Source organism: Marmota flaviventris, chromosome 14 (genome assembly GCF_047511675.1).
Source record: "Marmota flaviventris isolate mMarFla1 chromosome 14, mMarFla1.hap1, whole genome shotgun sequence".
NCBI classification, from domain to species: Eukaryota; Metazoa; Chordata; class Mammalia; order Rodentia; family Sciuridae; genus Marmota; species Marmota flaviventris.
In genome coordinates this window covers 38,877,931-38,895,409 of record NC_092511.1, presented here as the reverse complement: position 1 = coordinate 38,895,409, position 17,479 = coordinate 38,877,931, and the positions used below count along the sequence as shown (strand labels likewise).

Sequence of the window (17,479 nt, the reverse complement as noted above, 5' to 3'; positions counted from 1 at the left end):
GCCTCATCCAGTTACAGCAATCAGTCATTAAGGAATCCTCATCATCTTAATAATTATACACAGCTTAACTTAATTGACATAATCTAGACACAGCAGTCAGTCATTAAGGAGTCTCCATCATCTTAATGGCTCGATGGTGTTACCGCTCAAACCACTCCTCCTGGCAAAGTGCCAGGTGCCATCTTGACTTGTCTGTGTCCCTCAACAGATAAACTGTATAGTCCACACATTGCAAACAAAAAAAGGGGGTAGCAAGAGACAGAATTAGAAAATATCCCAAGACAAATAAAAATGAGCATAACAAATTTAAGGCAAGAGCAGTACAAAAGGGAAATTAATGGCCATAATGTCTACATTAAAAAATAAGAAAAATCTCAAAAGAAGTAACATCACTTTATGCCTCAAGAAGCTAGAAAAAAATAAACTAGGTCTAAAATTAACAAAAGAGAAAAATAATAGAATACAGCAAAAATTGATGAAATAGAAAACAGAGCTGGCTGGGTAAGGAGGCACATGCCTATAATTCTTGAGACAGGAGTCCCCTGTGTTTCTCCTTTGCTAGCAAAGCAATAAAATGTTTTCAAAAATAAATAAATAAATAAATAAGAAGAAGAAAATCGAAAATAGGAACAAAAAGCAATGAAACTGTGAATTGCTTTTTTGAAAAGATCAACAAAAATGACAAATCTTTAGCTAAACTCATAAAGGATACAAACCTTAAAATTAGAAATAAAAAAGATGACACTACAACGAATACCCCATAAATAAAAGGTATTCTAAGTGACTACTATGAACAATCATATACTAACAAATCAGATTACAAGAGAAATGGATAAATTTCTAGAAACATACAACCTACCAATACTGAATCATAAGAAAACAGAATATCTGAACAGACCTATAACTAGTAAGATAATTCAATTAGTGATGAAAAATCTGCCAACCAAAAAAAAAAAAAAAAAATTCAGGACCAGATGGTTTCCCGGCTGCTTTCTACAAAACACTCAAAGAATTGATGCCAAACTCTTTCAAACTCTTCCAAAGAACTGAAGAGGAGGGAACACTTCCAAACTCATAATGCCAGTGTAACCCTGACACCAAAGCCAACGAGACACTACAAGAAAAGAAAGCAAAGGCCAAATATTCCCAAGCAAATATAAATGCAAAAATCCTCATTAAAATCTCTGGAAACCAAATTCAACTGCACATCAAAATGATCCTACACCATAGCCATGTGGGATTCATCCCTGAGATGCAAGGATGGTTCAATGTGCAATAGTCAATCAACATGATCCACCACGTTAACAGAATGAAGGATAAAATCGACACAATCTTCTCAACAGATAAAGAAAAGGCATTTCATAAAATTTAACAAATACTTTCAAGAAAAAAATATTCAGATTAGTAATAAAAGAAAATTCCCTCAATATAATTTCCATGTATAAAAATCCCAAAGATAACACCATAAATCCCAATGATTTTCACCAACTAACAACAAATTATCCAAAAGGGAAATTAAGAAAACAATCTTATGTGCAATTATATCAAGAGGAAGAAAATACTTAGTAATAAACATAACTAAGGAAACAAAAGAATATAAAACATCGAAACTATCTAATGTCACTGAAAAAAATTAAGACACAAATATGTAAAAAGATGTCCGTTACTCATGGATTGGAAGATTTAAAATTGTTAAAATGGCCATACCACCTAAAGCAATTATAGATTCAATATAGTTCTTATCAAAATCTCAATGGCATTTTTTATCAAAAATAGAAAAAAATTATAAAATTCATATGGAACCACAAAGGATCCTAAATGGTCAAAACAATCTAGATAAAAAGAACAAATCTGAAGGCCTCACACCAATTGACTTCAAACATATACCAAAGCTAAGATAAGCAATACGGTTCGGTACTGGTCTAAAGGCACATCTGCAGACTAATTGGACAGATGGTACAGTCTTGAAATAAATCCATGGTCAATGATACCTGATAAGGGTGCCAAGAATACACAACGGGGAAGGGATACTTTTTTCAACAAAAGGTATTCAGAAAACTGCATATCCCCACACAAAACAATGAAATTGCTACTTCATCTTACACCAGACACAAAAATCAACACAGGATGGATAAAAGACCTAAGGGGAAGACCTAAAAATGTCAAACTCCTAGAATAAAATATGGGGGAAATTTTCATAATTTTGATCTTGGTAATGATTATTGAATATGACACCAAAGTACAGGCAACTAAAGCAAAAATAGACAAATGGGACTTTATCAAACCAAAAAGCTTCTGCATAGCAAAGAAACAGTCATGCAAACCATATATATGATAAGGGGTTAATATTTTTAAAAAATACATAAGGAACTCAAATAATTCAATAGCAAAAAAACAAATAATTTGATTAGAAAATGGACAAAAGGACTTAGATATTTCTCCTCAAAAGACAGAGAGCCAACACATGCTCAGCATCACCAATCATCAGAGAAAGACAAATCAAAACCTGAGGAATCATGTTGTACCTGCTAGAAGGATCAGTATAAAAAATAAACAAATAGGGCTGGGGATGTAGCTCAGCGGTAGAGCACCTGCCTTGCATGCACAAGGCCCTGGGTTCCATCGCCAGCACTAGTTGAATGAATAAATAAATCAAAAGTTGGCAAGATAGTGCAAATAATGGAACTTCTGTACATTTTGGTGGGAATGTTAAAATGGTACAGCCACTATAGAAAACAGTATAAAAGTTCCTCACAAAAAATAAAAATATGGCTATCATATTTCCAAACAATCCACATCTTGGTATTTATCCAACAGAATTGAAAACAGGATCTTGAAAAGAGATTTTCACTCCCATGTTCCTTGCACCCAATTTTCACAATAACCAGCAGGTGGAAACAACCTAAATGCTGACTGATGGGTGAAAGAATAAAGAAAAAGCAGTATATGCATACAATAAGATACTTTTCAGTCTTAAATTAAGAGAATTCTAACACAAGCTACAACACAGAGAGAGCTTGAGCAACTCAGGCTAAGTGAAATAAGCCAGTCACAGGAGGCAAGTACTGCAAGATCTCACATATGCAAAGTATCAAAAGTTGTCAGAGTCATAGGCAGAAAGTAAATGGTGGCTGCCAGAGGCAGCAGGGAGGGATAGTTTCAGTCACTCAAGATCAAAAAGTTCTAGAAATCTTCTGCACAACAATGTGAATATAATTAACAATACTATGTTGTACACTTAAAATTTTGTTAAAAGGGTCTACCTCATTGTGGTTTTCACGATTGAAAAAAAAAACTGTCCTATTTTCTAATTAAATCACTAAGTTTACTATGTAGCCAGACCTTGTTATCCTGTGGAAAATATAGGAGGAAAATCTAAAAATCTAATTTATAATAAACTTTTTTCAAAATAAACTAATAATGCATTGACAGCTCATCAGTGAGGTTTATAGTTTAGAAACATATGTTAATTCATGATCTTGTTCATCAAAATGACCCTGTGAAATGTACATTGTTATTTCTGTTTCATAGGTAGTTTTGTTCCATTGTCTAAAGTCACTCGGCAAATAGAAGACAGAATCAGGATTTTTTAAAATAACAGCTTTATTGAGATATAATTCACATACCATAAACTCTACCCTTTTCAACAAAGTATACAATTCAGTGGATTTAGTTGATTGAGTTGTGCAACCATCAGCACTAATTCTAGAACATTTTTATTATCCCCCAAAGACCCTGTATCTATTTAGCAGTCACTCCCCATTTTCCCCTTTTCCCAGGCTCTGGCAACCACCCATCTATCTTCTGTCTCTATAAACTTGCCTTTTCTGGACGTTTTAGGTATGTAGAAATATACAACGTATGACCTTCTATGTCCGGATTCCACCACCTGGCATGTTTTCAAGGTTCACCATGGTATAGCACCTATCAGTACTTCATTCCTTTTTATGGCTGGATAATATTCCATTGTGTGGCTGTACCCATTTTGTTTACTCCGTTCGTCAGTTGGTAGACATGTGGTTTGTTCAGTTTCTTTAGCTGATATGAATAATGCTGCTGTACATATTTGTGAGTTTTTGTTTTTGTTTTTCAGGTAATAGGAATTGAACCCAAAGGCCCTCTACCAATGAACTACCATCCCCAGCCCTTCTTATTTTTTTACTTTGAGACAGGATCTCACTAAGTTGCCCAGGCTGGACTCAAACTTGCAACCCTCCTGCCTCAGCCTCCTGAGTCACTGGGATTACAGGCACGTACCACCACCCCACCTCGCCTGTGTGTAAATTTTGTGTGATCATTTCTCTGGAGTATATATTCAGGTATGGAAAGAACCAGATGTGAACACAGGTCACTTCAGTCCAATCTGATATGAAATTATTCCAAATGGCACCAGAGTCAAGGAGCTGAAAAGACCACTGCACTGACCTAGAGATAGGGTCACCCGAATATTAGGCGCCACGGTCACTCACGAGCTGTGTGCACAGCCTCTCAGAACATTCAGTGATTGCCCCAGAGTGATCTCTGGAGTCCTTTCCAACACTAAAACAATTCTATGGTGGTGGACATTCAGTTGAAAATTTTTAGAAAAGCAGAAACAGTTACCACCGAGTTCATGGGCCTCAGTGCTAAGGTTTTTAACCAGACACCCAAAAGCAACAGAATAAAACTACTGATGTGAAACTGACAACCCGCTGTGACAGTGCCCACAGGAAAGGCCACACTCCCTCCAGCCCTCTCTCTCCTTGTGGGTAATGAGGGTCTAACCAATGCAATCATCCCAGCTTGGAAAAAAGCCAGAGCAGAGAGAGGGGGCCTGGGGCTCCTCTGGGGACAGAGCCCTCAGTGTTGTCATCTGCTGCCTCCACACATTCCTGAGGGAGGGCACAAAAACACACAGTGGCGCAGCAGCCGGCTGCTAGCTCTCGGGAGGGCACTTCACTGTCCCCTTTAGGCTGAAGCTGCCAAAAAGCACTTGCCCTGGGAGCAGAAAGAGCCGTGTCTCCACGGGATACCGCCAGGGGGCTCCGGGCAGGAAATCAGCAGCAGGGTTTCTTGACCTGTCCTCTTCCCACCCTCCTCATGAGGACTCCAGCCAAAACAACTCCCTACATAGGATGAGAGACTGTGAAAATATTTACTTTAGTTGAGTTTATTAAAAAGAAAGAGAAGCCCAAGAGAAGAAATAACTCAGCTTCAAACTGAGATCCTGTGCCAAACATTTTGCCTCTTCAGTTTTCCCCTGGTAACGTCAAAGTTTGGAAGGGTGGTGTTCGTTTCTTTCGTGTTTGTTTGTTATGAGACAAATACAGTGATTTTCATAAGCCAGGAAAAGAAATCAATCCCATTTCTAATCAATCCCATTTCTCTGTAAGCAGACCAAAAATTCTTCTACCTTGAACCCAAAAATCCACGTAAGGTGCACTCCCACCCAACCCCTAGCCCCCTCCTGGTGCAGGATTCTTCTGGAAGAGACCCTCAGCAAATGTGCCATGAGTTTCACTCATCCCAACAGAATCCTGCATCCTGACCAACAGGAACCAAAACTTTTATCCCTGCAGGCAGGAGGCGTATAATGCTGCTCTGAACAAGCAGGTTTGTTTCCTCCATACTCCTCTTTCTCCCCTTTTCTGTCCCTCTTGCTGCCTTTCTTTATCAGACCTTCTGCACATATTTCTTTTTCTGTCATACCTCTGTTACCCCCCTCCCTATAAATGACCTCATCTTTCTATTCTGACCCCAGAGCCCCCACCAGTCAATTGGCCCAAAGTCAACAACTAGGACCATTTCCATCCAGTGCTTTCCTTCCCTCCTGAACTTCACAGGGAAAGGAGGCCACACCTTGCTCAAAGCCCCAGACTATAAGAAGCCTGCTAGGTCTTGGGAAGGGATGGGAAAGCCCAGGGCAGTTGAGATGCATCTTCTACTACTGTACCCCAGCTATGGAGACACTGAAGGCAGAAGTCTTCAAGCAGCAGCATCTGTTTAACCTTACTTTGTTTCATTGTGTTTCCTACATTTGTAAGTGGCATATGATCTAATATACACCGTGCTCCCCAGAGCACTGACAGAGCCCTGACATGGGCAATATCTCATTTAAACTTTATAACAATCCAAACTGGACTACAACATTTAGGCATCTTCCCCAAAGTCTAGAATCCAGTGAGCGCAGAGCTGGGAACTCAGAGCTCCGGGCTGCCAGTCCCCCAGCCACCTTCCTCAGAGGCAAAGACCCTCCAGTCTGACTCTCATTCTTCCTCAACTGTGAACTCCATCCCTCCCTGAACACCCCAAACCCTCCAGAGGGCCTAATTTCAGTCAATCTGGATCATGCTACAAACTCCTAGAAGACAATTCCAGACAAAGTTCAGAGACAGGGAAAGTCACCAAGACCCTGAGGAGTGAGGCACACAAAGAGAAGGGAAATGTATCATGGTAGAAAGTTCTAGAAATCTATGTCCAAGGTTTAAAAATTTGTAAGTGGAGTACTTGCTTTTCTTTAAGACTATTAGACATTATTTACAGCCACCTGTTTTGAAAGCAGCATAAGTTTGACCCAAGAACAAATTAGATGCAACAGCCTATCCATACTGGGAATAATGAGGATGTAGTTTCAGCCTTACACATGAATACATATGACAGGGGGCATTCAGAAGTCTAGCACATTCCCTTGAATGTGCAAGACTTTAACAATCCCTGTTTTAGGGAAGTCCTAGAAAAATCAATTATTCTCACCATCCTACATGGTAGATCAGCAACAGGAGGGAACTAAACCTGAAAAATGTGCAAAAAGCCTGCACCTGCATAAGTTCCTATACTTTCTTCCACTTAAGAAATCCTGTGGGAATATTATAGAGATTATCACAAATTGACTCTAAATTATTTCTGAAAGGAAATCACAAATAGCAGTCCCTTTAATATCAATAATATTGCAACAGGTTTTGTAAATAAGAGGCACTGATATGGGGGGCGGGGGGAGAAAAGCAGCCTCAACAAAAAGAATTTGGGAATAAACTGTTTCAAGTGATCCCAGGAAAATATCTCATATTATTTGAGTCAAGAGTGAAGCTTTTTAAGGAGGGCTCAAGTTTCATTTGTTAGAGCATTTTCCACTCCATCTGCAAATGCCTGACACGAATTTAAATTCAATATATTTTTATTAAATAATTTAAAACGATCTTTTTTACTTTCAGCAAAGTAAATCTCTATATTTGCCCTCCTCAGTTCAAAGAATCACTGAATTTTAGAGTCAGGAAGAAATTGGAGGCATTCTGTTCAATGAACCAAACTAACAAACATTTTATCAAATAGTATGTGCACCTGGTCTGCTAAAGGCTGTGTATGGATGCTCTCATTCAATACAACCTCATGGGCTGATAACATTATCATCATTTGTTGAAGAGAAAAATAAGGTTCAGAGAGGTTAAGCTACTTACCTAAAGTCACCCAGCCACAGGACCTGGGCTGTGACCAGTTCTGTCTGATCCTAAAGTCAAATACTTCCTGAGGCCTAGGTGATTTGCTGGCATTTATTGTCCTGCCATTTCCGAATACTTTCCACCACCCTAACTAAAGAGCTAGCACCAGGGAGAGCCATCACTTCCGGTAGCCAGGAGCTCTCTAAACTGGAGGGACATTATTCTCACCTGGGAAGAGCCTGATTCTCCACCAAGTCCACCACATGCATCTGCATCAGGCTGTGGGAAAGGCAGACTCTGGAACAAAGCTGCTCAAGAACAACAATAGCCCAGCATGGATTTGGATCATTTCTGAGAATGACTTTCACAACTCAGCCTGACCTACTTCCTGTCCCTTCTTGACTGCGTCAATTGCCATCCTATCTTTCATAATGAGCAATTTCTCAGAACTCTTGTCTAACAAATACCTGTAGGTGCCCCCTCTCCTCTAGGAGGTGTCTTGGCATACTAATTCTCCAAACTCCGTCTAACTCCTTGAAAAGTCCTTCTTCCCATTTCACCCCAACACCCTCTATTTTGATGTTCTTTGAAGTTTCCTTTGCTTTTCTTCAGAAATCATCCAAAAAGAAAGAAAGAAAGCAATCATCCAAAAAGGTACATAGGACGCTCTACCTTCTCCTGCAGATTGAAGAAATCAGATCAGATGCGTTGGGTTAGCAAAGCAGCATTCCAGGCCATTTGCGGCTGATGACGGTCCCTTTCAATATGTCTGTGGAGAACACCCTCCAGTGTGTCCCTAGCATCTGGCTTCTTGTAACCACCAGATGCTGAGGGAGGACTGAGGCTGAGGAAGTATTTGTTGGAGCTCAGGAGGTCATCACCAATGCCTATCTGTTTCCTCCTGGTATCAGCCCCGAGCCCAACTGTCACTGTTGGGCTCAATTTTCCTCATGCCTCAGGAACACATCTGGATTCCCAAGAACACCCTAGCCTTTGCAGAAGACCGAATTTAGTCTTTTATGCCTCTGACTTTTTGCTCTGTAACAATACTGCATAATCCAGAGAAAGAATGTCTTAATGTCGGTATCTGTGTGGTTTCATTGGCTGTTTCCCAAATAAGGAATTCTCAGATTCCCCACAGTGCCAGATTCCTCCAGAGCGATACAACTAGACTGGAGCTACACTTGAAAAACCCTAGTCTTGTTTTGTGTGGTTGGAGGAGTGCAATCCAGTTACCCGAACTGCTCCCCCAGGATGCATACGGTGGAAACAAAGTCAGGCAGACCAGTGTGTAAAAACGCATTGTGGAGAATTCTCTTAAAGGTTTACTATGCTATGACAATGTTTCAAATATCATTCCTACAGAAGTTTTCCCTTTAAAAGGAAAAGTAAATGTTTGAAACAGAAAGGAAACAAGATGTCAAGGAAAATGAAAAGCCTCCCTTCATTTTAGGTCATGGAGAAGTAACCAGTCCACATGAGCTATACTATTAACACTTATGTTGTACAGTCCATAATGTTCCATCCAAACCTGTGGTATTTAGGTAAGCTATGCAACAGGAAATACCATTTGTAAAATATTAAGCCACAGCATAATCTCCCCATGCCTTGTAATACTATCGGCTCTGATTCCAGCTCAGCTGCCCATCCTGCCTCTCCCCTGTGGCAGTTAACCTTCATTTTTCTGGCATTGAATTTGGGTCCTGGTTATTTCTTTAAGCTTATTTTATAATCTGTTAATTTCCTACATTTTGGGAGGAATGACAGAGGTTCTCTCTTTGACCAGACTCTAGGCAGGATCAGAGCCTCCTTCTTAAACAGGCCTGTCAACTCTGACCTATAAAGCCTTGAACAAGAACAAACATGGCTTCTTATGGTTCAAGGCTGCATCCCTCCAATGACACTGGCCTCCCTTAAAGTGCCTGCTTGACAAAACTCAAGGCTGCCTGAAGAGTTTACTGTTTGTTTCAGCCCACACCTGAAGGTAGGGTTCCCGTTTTCCAGGCTTGATGGGAGGGTAGAAGCCAACTTTGATAAACACCAGTTTGCAAACTTAAATGGGTTTCACTTGGACCAATGCCCTTCCCATGTTGTGTAATTTTTTCACTTCCTGACTCTACAGGGCTCAATCTCCCTTCAGAAGTCTCAGTCATTTCTATACAAATCAAGTTCAGTTCATGCTGGACTCTTTCCCCTAATGCAATAGTTATCACCAATGAAAATCTATCCTCAGCATTTTAAGGTCCCGCTGTTTATCTCTGACAACAGTATGAACAGATACCAAGCCAAAGATGAGAAGTTGGCCATCTGCAACCTTGGCCAAACTCGACCGTTTTGGCACCCTGATCTCAGACACCCAGCTCCAGAACTATGAGAAATGAATCTCTTGTTTATAAGTCACCCAGTCCTTGAAGACAGCATCTTACAAAATGGAGAGAAGTTAATAGGGTAGGGAAAAAAGACCCAGTGTCACATGCAATTGAGAATTCCTGGTTTAAAAGATTGACAGGTCTCTTCATGGCTACCCTCTGCACAGCCTATAGGATACTAATGTGCTTGAGAGCCTTGAGGAGGAGGAGGGAGCTTTCCTTATAACATACATGGCAGGTGTGGAACATGGAACCAGAGAACTCACAATCCACCCTTAAATCCAGATAACTCGGCCTTTTCATTCTGTTGCCGGCTTCTCTTCCATGACCTGGAGGATCAGCTCTGGGGCCCCTAGTGGCTTCGTTGAGTTGGCAGGTTCTCAGCATAGCTCCCTGGACTAGCAGCAGCCACAGGCTGTTTCCCTGGTATACCAGCAGTCCTCATGGGGGAGGCCCAGGCAGGGGAGCAAAGAGGGCCAGGCTAGGGTCAGCCTCTCATCCGCATTTAAGTGAGTGGCACAGACCTCTTGGCTGTCTGTCAGGCAGGCTGCATGACCAAGTTATATCCAGGTTATGAAGGAGGGAGTCAGATTAACTGGGGGCCTTTCCTAAGCTGGACCTAGTGCTGGGACCCAAGGCTCGACCAGCCTCTGCCTGGCCTGCAGCTCTGCTCTTCATTCACAACACCATATCCTAGGACTTGTGGGTGGCAAGACAGGCATTTTGAATCTCAAGTAAGAAGAGCCCTGCTCTGTGGGATTCTGACCTCTAGTTATAGCATTGGCTCAACCCACAAAGGCAGAAGAGCATGGAGGTCAAGTGCTACAGGCTGTCATGTCAAAGTCACCTGGCTTCTCATCCTGGTTTCTGGAATCACTACCTCTAGGACATGTTGCTAAGTGTCTTTTGGCCTTCATTTCCTCAATCTATAATGTGAAAATAAGGAGTCTAATTCATAAGGGCCAAATAAGTAACTTGCCACATAGTAGGTTCCCCAAAAAATGGCAACATAATGCTTACAAGCATGAGGTTTCCAAATCTGTATCATCATAGCTCCAAGGCCAGGGCCTGAGCAGCAGGCAATACCAAGCTTGAGAGGTCGCCAGCGAGAGTCCCAGGGCTTGTGTTTGACCCTGAAAGGTCTCTCATTTTCCAGCAAGAGAAAATCAAAGTGCAATCCTGGCATGTGCTGACCTGGGTTGTGATATGAAAAGCACAAGTTAATAAGCAAGTCAGCACAGCAGCTGGAGACATCAAAAATAATCAGGAAAGAAAGATTAAAAGTGACATGGCCCTTCACACATGCAGCTGATGACTTACTTTAAGGTTATAACCTGAAAACCTGGGTCCATGCTTGTCACCCACAAACCAAGACTTAACATCACTCTCTACCAGCGATTTGCTTTCCAGGGGACATATGGAAGTGCTTAGAGACACTTTGGGTTGTCATAGCCATGGGTGTGGGAATGCTACTGGCATCTTGTAGACAGAGGCCAGAGATGCTGCTAACACCCTATAGTGAGTGCACTGGACACACAGGGCAAAGAATTATTCCTCTGGAAACATCAGTAGTGCTTAAGTTGAGAAACCTGCTCTAGGGTCAGGGAGCTGGGAATGTGGCAGGCCTGAGGTGCAGCCTTCTGCACTGGTCTACTTTGCAGACAATGCTTTGGAAACCTCGGTTTGGCAATGTGCCTCGGATCACACAACCAGAAAATGGTTCTGTCAGAATTGGTCCCTGACTCAGATCCCAAATCTCATGATCTTCCCACAACACCACACTAACAACCAGGGCAGAAATCAGCATAGGACAAGAGGATAAAGGGATATTTTAAAAGAGGACTCAAAGGATTTAAAGGAAAGGGGGCAGGTGGAATCTGGCACTCAGAACAGCAGAGCTCTAGAACAGATACAAGACACAGGAACGTTTAAGAGGAACCAGGGGCTAGCAGAGAGAGTCAGGGGTCTTTCTGGGCTAAGTGAGAGCTGAATGCAAGAGAGAAAGAGAAAAGCCACAGGGCTTCAGAGCTGAGGGCTGAGCCAATTTATAGGAGGCAATGAAAAGGAGTGACACACCCAGGAAGCCCAAAGTAAACCCAGGAGACAGAGACCCCAAAGCAGGAAAGAGCTTCTTCCTGGGGTGCTGAAGGAGTGCAGAGGACAGGAACAATACAGACAGGAAGACTTTGGAGTTTGGGGATTTGGTCGGTAAAGACAAGGGCCAATTTCAGCAGCTGAGCCAGGCTGCCAATCTGGAAGAAAGGGAACATGTTGCCCACTCGCCCTACATGGAGGCCAGGCTGCTGCCCACCCACGTCACCACCCAGACCCTGGGTTTTTGCAGTGTGATACTGTGTTGTTTCCTGGGTGGACTGGTCCTGGCAGCCCTTCATACCCTACCTACTTTCTGGTTTCAGAGGCAGCACAGAAAGGACCCCAGGGCTTCCCACTCTCCAGAAAATTCAGCCCACTCCTGGCTGGAAGGAGGCAGACAAGCAAGCCTTCGTTCCAGCGAGGGCCTGCAAACAAGGTCCGCTTTCAGAGCTGCTTCTGGCATTTGTGTTCCGTGGGTTCCTCAGTGGAAAGAGCAAGGCACTCAGAGAGAGAAATGAAAGAGGGCATTATCCCCACAACGGTCCTGGAGAGCTGGGCTGTGGTTACTAGAGGTGGTTCCAGGACTTTTATTCTGAATTCTCCAAGGAAACCATCAAAATGATGTGAGATAAAGTTAGCTGATGGTAGCCTGGCTCAGATCACACAACTTAAACATGTGAATCTCCTTCCTTCTCCCAGGAGGCCCAACTGCTCCTCCTGAAGATAAGTAGAAAGTCTTGGAAGTTTAAAAAACTTTAAAGAGGATCTCTCTCTCTAGACTTAAATATTTAGTGGGAGGCGGGGGAGGGGGGGAATCACTCAAATCAAACATTTTGCTATGAAAATTGGTCAAATAATTTATCTTAATTATCATGTATAACCTTTAGTGTTTGAAGGAAGGCAAGTTGCTCAATAGCCCAAAAGAAATATTTAATGCTCTAAACTACAATTCCTTCCCATACACCAGACAAGCTGTGGTCAGTAGGAACAGCCCTTCTGACCTGATTGGGATTGTACCCTTATAAGAGGCCCTACAGAGCTTGTTCATTCCTATTGGGGGAGGACACCGTTAAGAAGGTATCATTTATTAAGCAGAGCAGGCCCTCACCAGACATCAAGTTTACAGTCACTTTGACCTTGAAATTCCCAACCTCCGCAACTATGAGCAATAAATGTCTGTTGTTCCTGAGCTGGCCAGTCTAAGGTATTTAGTTACACTAATCCACACAGACTGATAGTTTACCTTAATGGGTTCTTGCACATACTAAATAAAGCAACATCTGTGAAATGGCAGTGCGAGGGAGTGATCATAAACAGACTTATTACTATAGGTTCCTGCTTCTACAGTGTGTATAACCTGGTCAGAAAGACTAAAGAAAACAACAAATGAGAGATAAAACGTACCTTGCTAAATGCACTGGGAGACCGGGAGTGGCCAGCAACCCAGGCAACATGGCTCAAGGGCAGGGACAGCTTCAGAGGGAGGAAATGAACATCTGCTCCAGTAGAGAGACATGGGCAGCAAATCAGGCATTCAGGATTGAAACACTGCTCGTGTTTCTATTGATTTGGGTCATGTGCCACTTAACGCTGGTGTAAAAGAAGTTCTCCCACCTGGCTTTATTCACCCCAGTGAGCAGACACAAAATATCCACTCATGCACACATTTGTCATCACTAGGGCAGGTCTCCTCTCTGGCTGTCTGAACTGGGCCACAAGCCAACAGAGACAACCCGGGAGGTGATCAGGGCTGCACACATGCCCCCACATCAAATGTACTTTGGTATATCCATGGCCAGTCCTGGATGCTACTAACCACAAAGGTCACTGGGAAATGCCTACATCACTATAGCTACACAGGCTGAAGCTACTGAATTGCAGAGACAGGAGCAGGTTTGCTTCTATCCTCTCCAGCCCCATGGACTTTCATGAATGTGTATAAATACTTAACAACTTGAGCGATCCCAAAATTAGGAGAGATTTTTTAAAATCACTGATTAAGGTTATGAAAGATCAGCATTTACTTAATGTCTTGGTCTCAAATGCAGACATGAGCACACAAAAAATAATATTCATATCTCTAAGTCCTCAGGGAGTGCTCGCAAAATACTTGTGAATTTTATTGTATCTCGGGGGCCACCAAAGGCTTCAAAAGAATTTTGCACATAAAGCAAAGTCTGATTGGAAACATGTAAGTGGGCACCAATGGTTGGATTTGCCACCTAGCACCCTCAGGGTTAGCTTATATTTAAACACACAGCTCTTGCTTGGATTCTCAGTCACAGATGCTTGAACATGTGGCAGACTGATGACCCCTTCCTCTGGGCTCTAGAAAACTCCCAACCTGCTTAGGAAGTCTGTTCTAAAGTCACCCTGGTTCCACCCTGGACACAGCCCTGCCCAGCATGGCCCACAGCTCCAATAGATCTATCAGAGCAAGCAGCTTGCCCTGTCTGAGGTGCTGACCACTCTATGCTACACACCTTCACCCCCCACCCCACACACAGAGGCCCTCTTCCCATATTCCCCTCTCCACTGTGATAAGCACACAGATGTATGTCAGGTCTTGGAGCTGGAGTCGTAGCCCAGCATGTGGAAGCTTTGTTCCAGCTCTGCTTCTCCCTGGCTCTGGAAGTTCAAACAAGTCACTGCTAACAAGTGGTTTCCAAGGTCCCTTCAAAATCCCACAACCATGACGATTCATTCTCCCAAGATGGGGTCTGCAGAGAAGCGTACACCTCCCAGAAGTCTGCTTCCTGCCTAAACTCCTCAAGACTCCTGCAACCACACTGCAGGCCAGAGGCTTTCCAAAGATGCCAGGTCACAATATCACCTTGCCCCCATCCCATCAAGAAGGGATCCTGTTTCTCCTCTCCTTGAATCTAGGTAGATTTTGTCAACACTCTGACCAACACAATGTGGCAGAAGCAACAATTCCAATTAGGGGCAAAAGCATCAACTAACCCAGAGACCTCCCTTGCCTGCTTATTGGAGCCCTGAGAATCCCTGAAGAAGGCCAGGCTATTCTGCCAGGCAGAGAAGCCACATGGAACAGCCACATAGGGCAGCATTGTGGACATCCAGCCAGTTGAGCCTTCAGTGATTCTGATCCCTGTCACCATCTAACTGCAACAGCATGAGAAATTCAAAGCAAGACCCTCCCATTGAGGTTTTAGGACTGCGTGTGTGTGTGTGTGTGTGTGTGTGTGTGTAAAAATGTACATCTGACAGGGAAAGATTCACCACCATGAAGTTCAGGATCTCCACCAAAGCACAACCAGGCAGGCAGCCATCAGGAAGCAGAGGCTCCACCACCTGTAGGGGAAGGTGCCTAGTTAGGAAGAAAAGCAGGGCAACAGGCTGAGCTGACATGATGAGGTTCCTCATTGAGCATCCTTGCTCAGTTTGTTGGGCCCAATTACCAGGGCTCAGGGGCAGTAGAGCCTCACTTACTTAACATAGGGGGAGGGGCAAGGCTTAGATGGACCTGGCCCTTGGCCATGGTTCAGGCCTTGGAGGGAGGAAAAGTGGACTGAGTTGAATTACATAGCTACACCCTGGGGGCTTTAGGACAGCAGCCTTCCTTTACAGGAGGGCCCCCAGCTTGGTTATACTACGTCCTCAGACCTCCTACCCATAACCACTTCCCCCAGGAAACCCCAGTGTAGAGCTCAACTTATTCTCTCCACTGTGCTGTTCACTGGGCCACATATCTAGGGTGCCCAGCAAGGATTGGGCCACACCAGAGTGTGGATGTTAATTCCAAGTCTGAGACAACAACTTCCTCCTGATTGACTTAGAGAAAGCCAACCACTTGGAAGTTCAACAAGAAGGACTCAAGAAGTTGTTCAACTCTGCATTTGGGTTTTTTAGCCTTTAAAGATAAAGTGAAACCTTGAGCCATACTTATGAAGGAGTTTTATCTACTTCTCCTCTAGGCATACATGGGGAAAATTCGCAGCTGCTTACCACGTGGACAGCGGCTAAAAGCACCAGTGAAAGGACTCAGAAAGCATGGATTCTGTACTTGGCTTAGCTTCTAACTATGGGACTTAGGGCAAACCAATTATCCTTTTTAGCCTCAGTTTCCTGATCCACAAAATGGAGGATATTAGTATGTATTCCTGTGGTTTAGTTAAATAAATGCCCAAATAAACTAAGATTATAGCAAGACTCCCATCTGATGAGAGCAGGTCTTTCCTCTCACTTCAGAATCCCCAGCTAATCTCTACTAGACCCAGGGCCACCTCACTAGCCAGGGACCCTACCTCCAAAGCCTTCACTCTTGTCTCCCATCCATACTAATATTGTTCCAACCCATCCATCTGGAGCTGGCCTGATCTCAAGGACTAGAACCTGCCTCACCACCCTTCCTCATCCCTGACCTATATCCTATTTCCAAACACTGCACTCAGCTGCCAACTGCCAAACTCAGACCCCAAGGTCTGCCTTCCAGGGTCCCCATTGTCTTTGACACTAGATAGAAACAATTCATTCCCTTTTCCTGGTTTTTCTGAACTTGGGCACAGGGCAGGTTTCCGGATGAGAAGCTAGCATCTCTGTTCAGGACATCCTTCACCCACCAGAGGCCCGCACTCCACACTTCGCCTGCAAAACGAAGCTCCAATGTGCTCTTCCACATCAAAGGTCTATGGGGAGCATCATACACGGGGATGGACGTGAAGGTTTCTTTGAAACCTATGAAGCACTAGGTAAGTTTCTATTGCTCTTGCTACTCTTATTCACGGTCTTTAGTGTGGTCTCAGACTCTGAGTCTCTGGAGGCCTGGGATTGCTTCCCAGGCAAATTCTTTTGGTACAATGACCACACACAGAGAATAAAATTGATGCTCTTTGTGACTCCAGTGCTGTTAGCAAATGCAGTGTGATCCACAGGACAGAGGCTGGGAGAGAAGTCAGGAAACCTGGGTCCTGACCTCCTTGATCTGCCAATGAATTAACCGCATCACTTAACCACCCAGGGCATTTTGCTTTATGTGCATAATAGAGCTTACAAGCCACCCACATTCCTATTCACCAGGATACCAGGAGAGCAAAGAATTTGAATAGAAAAACACTGCACAGTATTTTAGTGAGCATGGAGAGTTAGAAAGAGGAGATGACAAAGAAAAATGAAAAGGAAAAAGAAAGAAAAGAGGGAAAGCAGGCATTTGGGGTAAAGTATGAGGTTCTTGAGAATGCCAGGCTGAAGCTGGGCATACAGACCATGCCTGTAATTCTAGCAACTTGGGAGGCTCAGGCAGGAGGACTGCAAGTTCAAGGGAAGCCTCAGCAACTTAGCAAGGCCCTAAGCAACATAGTGAGACCCTGTCTCAAAATAAAAATAAAATTATTTTTAAAATTTTTTTAAAAGTTGGGATGTAGTTCAGTTGTAAAGCTGGTAAAGCATCCCTGGTTCAATCTCAGTACCAAGGAGAAAAAAAAAAAAAAAAAAAAGCCCAGCTGACATGCTAGTGAAGTTCCCTGTATAGAAAGGGTCTCCCAAGCCTGAGAGTCAATGTCTAGGTTAATTTACCCCAGAGGGTCCAGAAGACAAAGCTGAATGAAAGAAACCAAAGTCTTCCAGCACCTGAGATACCAG

At 43.2% G+C, this 17,479-nt stretch overlaps 1 protein-coding gene across 2 annotated transcripts in view; it reads right to left on the bottom strand.

Moving 5' to 3' along the window:
• Window positions 1-17,479, bottom strand: part of Ston1 (stonin 1) — a 48,295-nt gene that overhangs the window by 15,846 nt on the left and 14,970 nt on the right. The window contains exon 1 of one of the 2 annotated variants that reach the window (XM_071601556.1): window positions 8,088-8,153. The exons of the other annotated variant lie outside the window; for it this stretch is intronic. The gene's annotated coding sequence lies outside the window, so the exon portion shown is untranslated. Of the gene's footprint in view, window positions 1-8,087; window positions 8,154-17,479 lie in introns of those variants that run through there. 2 annotated transcript variants of the gene reach the window in all.